We start from the raw sequence: 5,971 nt of genomic DNA on the forward strand, positions 1-5,971 counted from the left end.
TAATAAAATTTAAAATAATGAATAGAAGCCGAATGTTCTTAGAAATAACCTCATTCTAATGGTGACATTATTCAGTGTAATATTACGAGAGTTGGGAAGATCAGTGCCATCTCCTGGTGATAACGATGACTATTTAAAGTCTCCAAACTCGCGTACAGTGATAACAATTCACGCCAATAGCATCTTAACAGAAGAATACGATACAAAGAAAGGGGCAAAAGAAATTCAAACTGTCTTCGAGGGAATATTTTCAATTATTTCAGCTAACGGTAACAGATGAGGACCGAAATACTTTTAGGAAGGATATAAATTAACCGAAAGCTTCCTGATTAGAAACAGCATCTGTAATTTCACGTAGGAAGTGTAAATAAGCTCATACATTCAGGATGAGCTTCTTCTTTTTTCTCTCTCTCCTTTTCTTGTAGCCACCCTTAAGTGCGTATTTCTGATTCAGAGTAACTTTCATTCTCATCTTCCAGGATGAAAACTGTGTGTTAAAAGACGGACATTTGATTAAACCTGACTCAAAAACAGTGTCCAAAAATAATTATTTTATTTTTGCCTTCATCTGAAACGAGCCAGCTAGAAGGCTCGGAGTCAATTCTGATGGGAGTAAAATCCAATAAACCTTCTCAGTTTCATTAAAAGAGTGCAGTGACACTAACATGCTGTTTCCTGGCACGCATCTCTGACTGCAATTGCTCTCTCCTTAACGATTCTGCACTCTTTAATATCATCCGATATTAGATTTTATCTGAATCTATGTTGACACAGCATATCATTAAACTTCTTTCCATTTAGATATTAAGGTGCATTTAAAACAAATAATTCATCGTTCTTAATGAGATTTAGTTCTGCGAGGCAACTAATGTAATTTCCAAGATGGTTATTCTTTCTTTTTTCCTCCCATTTTTCTTTCCTGTTTTTCCTTTGCACACATTATTCTGAGCTCGTCACTGATCTGCTCAATATTGTTAATTATCGAAGTTCTAGCAAAAATTATATTTTTTAATCTGTTTTTTTTTTTTTTCATTCGTTGTATTAACGTCTTTTTTTATTGTTAATAATTTCTTACTCAGCTTATCCCGGGAACACAATCGATGTAACCATTACAACAATCTTTTTATGAATTTCGTCCTGATTTTATTGTAATATTATGATATAGAATAATTAAAGGCGTTTAATATAATTTTTAAATATTAGAAAAAGCTTTGAAAATATTTAAATTTTAATTTAAAACTAAAAAGTAAAATAAGGTTTACTTTATTATTTCATATAAAAATAATTCAAATTACGTGATAAATCAAGTGAAATAATTTTCATGTTATATCTCAGTACCATCAACTATCAAACCAAAATGTAGGACTTGACTAATTTAACATTACAATGGCATTCGACAAATCATTTGCAACACTTGCAATGATCACTCTGCGGTTTTTGAATGACGTGTGGAAGAAGATAAAGTCTATAAATATTTAAGTAGACATCATAAATGATATTAACTGCACAAAGACAACATCCTCACAGAACACTTATCCGTAAAAATACGCAAGCGGTGGGAACCGACTGTATAATCTTACGTAAGGCATGCCGTCAACAGTGATAAGCCATTGGACTTTCGATTCCAATAACCCAGTCGAGTTGATCCATGAACACAGTTCATGAGCCTTGACCTAACTCAATGAACTGAGCCTAGTGCTTGTCACCGAACTAAAGCGTTAGCTAGACAATCCCACACGAGACATAACGAACAGTCACGCTTCAAGGCATGGGCATTCTTTGTCTCTCTACTCTCCAAGCATTAGCCGAGATGCGGATGGCTTATTGAATGAGATTCTTCTTTTTATGTTTACTAAGATGTATGATATCAGAACTTTTAAATATATTAAAAATGTACTCGATATTTTATGCAGTATTCTTATTGCTGTTCAAAATAGCGTCATCTATACAGAAATATATAATAAAATAAACAACAAATAGATTTTCCTCTTGCCGATGTGTATTAATTGTTATAAGTTTTAAAAACACATCAGGAGTGAATTCAGCCAGTTTTGCTTCTCCCATTGTTAAATATGTGTTGTGACAATTAATACACTCGGAGTAAGTAATTCAATAAAGTTAGAATCTAATATGTTACAGTCTTCTTGTTTTTAAAGACATTTTATTCAGTCTTTTTACAGTACTTTGATAAAATGGGAATAACAAATTGTACATAAGTTTAGCTATCTTATAAACATTCTAAAAAACTACAAAAACGTATTCCTCTTATTTTCCAGTTCCTTTTTTTTCCCACTGTTGATAAATACACTTAAAGTATCGATCTGTTTAGTAAATCGATACTTCAAGTGTATTTATCCTAACAATCTTGACAATGAATAGGAAAGAGTGTGTTTTCTATATTGTGTGTTGTTATTATAAAATCTCTCGCGTAAATGTTGAAGGCTAGCCTACGTTACGTTGAAAGCAAAGCGAATATTTTTTATTTAAAGAATAGTTTGAGAACAGTAATGAGTTTCATGAACATCAAAGTAACGAAAACTGTAAGGCCAGTGTATTATGTTTATCAATTGCTTGTGTCCCCCCTCCCGCCCCGACTGAGTTTCCTGGAATAAAATCCCGTCAATTTCGCATGAGATTAACTCGTGCCTTCATTCGAAAACTCATAAACATTGTTATACTGTGACGGCAAATGAAACACTGTCTTTTTCGAACGAAAAGTGTTCATCTCTCCTGACTGTATTTAAGAAAGGATTATAAAGTCATTACGTTTTGTGTCCTACTTTTAAATCAAGGAAGATTTATTAAATCCGAGGTGCTTATAACATTAAATCAGACAGCTTCTCGAAGCGGTTGCTTACATTTATATAACCTAAGACATCTTTGTTATCAAGTTGTGTTACATAAATATAAAATTACATTTTACATAAATTATAAGCAACTACTTCTAGAATGTAAGCAACAGTGGCAGTTCGTGGCTTGAAATCGTGGTGGTGTTAAAACTTTCGAAATATACAAACACACTGTAAGTACAGTGTATACGTGTTTGGATAAAATATCAAAATTATGGTAAAAATTAAAAAAAAAATAAACATGAAAAAATATTGTTTATTACCGATAAAATTATACAGTTTGGTATAATTCAAAATTACTTTTTTTTAAAAAAAATTCCTTTAATTGTAATTAAAGGAATGGATTTACAATTTTTGGACATTGCAATTAAATCCTTTAATTGTAATGTCCAAATATTTAAAGAGACGGAGTGAACACGATAAGCACTACGAACACTCGACTACTGGCGCAAACTGCATATAAACAACAGTGGAACTGCGCGACGGACAGTGCCACATTACGCTAATAGCTCGCATCTCACTATGACGTGCATATGCTTGCGCGTGTAGCAATATGACACTGTGGTAAACACAGTGCTGCTAGCGCCCTCCTAAGTGCTACAAGGTGATGTTGATGATAAAATTAAATATTACAAGCAAATATAATTAAATTAATAAATATATTTATATATCGAGAAAAATTGGGGGTGCTTGCTGCAGTTCCGTAATGCCTATGCACAAGCCGCCCCTGGTAAGCAAGATATCTTCCATAATATTTAAAACATTCTTATTCTTATTCTAGTTTTAGTTAATTTTTGAATCATACCTTTTCACACAAATTTAGCATTTGTTTCTGTTATTATTTTTTTGAAGTTGTTTGACAATAATAGGAGGAATCTGGTCAGATTTTGACAAAAAAAGTACAATAGAATTTATCAATTTTTTAATGTTGCTTTTCTTCAAGAAGAGAGTATTTGTTACAAATAGACTGAGGGTTTAAAGATACAGTTGTATATCCAAGTAATAAGCAAACAAAAGCACACTAGCGACACCTGCCGTCAGTATCCAGAGTAACTTGTCATCCTCTTGTGTACTTGAACAGCATTCTTTTAGCGTTTATTTGTGATTGCTTTTGAAGTAAACTGATAAAGAGTAGGATTATGATATCCCTTCTTCTGTTTAATGTCTTCTGTGTACAAATCCATCTATTCTTTTCTCTTTGACCTCCAGGGGTTTATTGGCAATTGGAACCCAACTGTAATGCTATCTATCATAGCGACAAGATGTGAACAGTGTGTGCCAACCTATCACACTCTCATTACTTATCGGATTATTTGGAACCTGGTTGATCCTGGCGCTACAGAACCAACAGACAGACATTAATTGCCAGAGACTCCTAGCGGTTGCTCTCATCTGTCACCTAACAGCCGTTTCTTAATTAGAGACCTGGCGAGGCGAGACGTCGGCCTTTTTTTCCAACAATAACAACCGTTATCTTCACTGTCAGGCAGAATCAAAGACCGTAAGAAGTTCGCTATGTGTATCGCCATCATCCGATGTTGGTATCCAACATAGAGTTGCTAATTTGGACTTTTATATATAGAATCAGAAGGTTGAGATAGTTGCATAACCGCTAATGTGTCATCATACATTGGGTTGCTTGATATTTTGAACACTATTATACATATATATAATAGAACCAAAATGTCATGATTTGTTAATTATATTCACCTAGATATAATAGATACTTAAAAATAAATATAAAAGAAAATGTACATTTATAAATAGAAATATATAAAATGTAAATATTTCTTTTACTTAAAGTATATTTCTATATATACGAGTACACACATACACACCTATTCAAGAATTAAATACTATCCGATGTTGTTCGATAATAAAGTACATACCAAACAAGTACAAGGAAGTGTGGGTAATGGCTATCTGTCAGATCGGATGTAGTAGGCATTAATTTCTTGAATGGAAGCGGTAATTAAAACGAGGAAAACAATCTGTGAATCGTAGTGGAAAGTTCATTAGAAGCGAAGAGTTATAAGTGCTTCTAATTTTCCCGAAAAATCGAAACTTTGTCTTTGACAGAAAAATAAGTGAGAAACATTCTTTAAACTTCACCACAGACTCCACCACTACTGTAATGTTTGTAGGGTTAATTAAGGTTGGTAAGGTGTTGAGCAGTTTACACACAGCCATAATATATTGCCTTGGCAAATTACTCACAGTCTTTCCTCGCTGCCTTTAAGTTATTTTCCTTCGGTTTGGGGATACGTTCGGTAATCCTTTTGTGTGCAAGATCTATAACTTTGGTGCTCAGTCTTAGCTCTTGCGATTCATCTCCCATTTAGTAAAATCGAAGCGGATGTTTGGGTAGCATTAGCAGTTTCGGTATGAATTATCTCGGGTCAGTTTTTTTTTTAAATACGTAGTTAATGCTGTTAAATTGCAGGATGTTTTTATGCTAACAAGAGCATTATTTCATTATTCTTCTCTTTAGTTCTTTAGAACAGAAAAACGAAGAAAGGGGGGGTAGATGAAATTGACGAGATTTTGAATCTGGATAGATCAAACATGGAACTGTTTCAAGCCACTTCGTGCCTCCAATAAGCAAGGCGGTGGTGTCACACCGGACGGTGAAAATCATCTCCCACCTAAAGACAATTGCCAACAGTCTTGTTCAGAAATTCCAAACACATAAATAGCTAGTTTTCCACTGTCGAAGAAAGCTGAATGACTACGAAAATACGCGGAAGAGGCGCAATACAGAAACAGAACATCAATGGGAAAGGGTTTTGGATCGAGTCTGAGAGAGAGAAAGATCATCATTTGAACGACTGTCCTCGCTTGCATAGTATTAAGCATTCTTAGGTATGATTTTGATGAACTACTACTCCTAACATTATATAAAGTTTATATTTATATAATACTAGGGGGGGCTACTCCTCCCGTGTTCGAAACTGGTAGGCAGGTTCTCCTTGAATTCTGATGACTCGAATTTTGAAGACTCGACACTCAGGGTAGCCCCTGACTGTCAAGTCTTCAAAAGGGGGGCTCCTCCCTCCCTCCTGGAGCCTACGGCACCCCCCCGAGTTTCAGACTGGTAGGCCGGTTCTCCTTGAATTCTGATG

The sequence above is a fragment of the Typopeltis vanoorti genome, chromosome 22 (assembly GCF_054136105.1).
Source record: "Typopeltis vanoorti isolate ZY-2024b chromosome 22, IOZ_Tvanoo_1.0, whole genome shotgun sequence".
NCBI classification, from domain to species: Eukaryota; Metazoa; Arthropoda; class Arachnida; order Uropygi; family Thelyphonidae; genus Typopeltis; species Typopeltis vanoorti.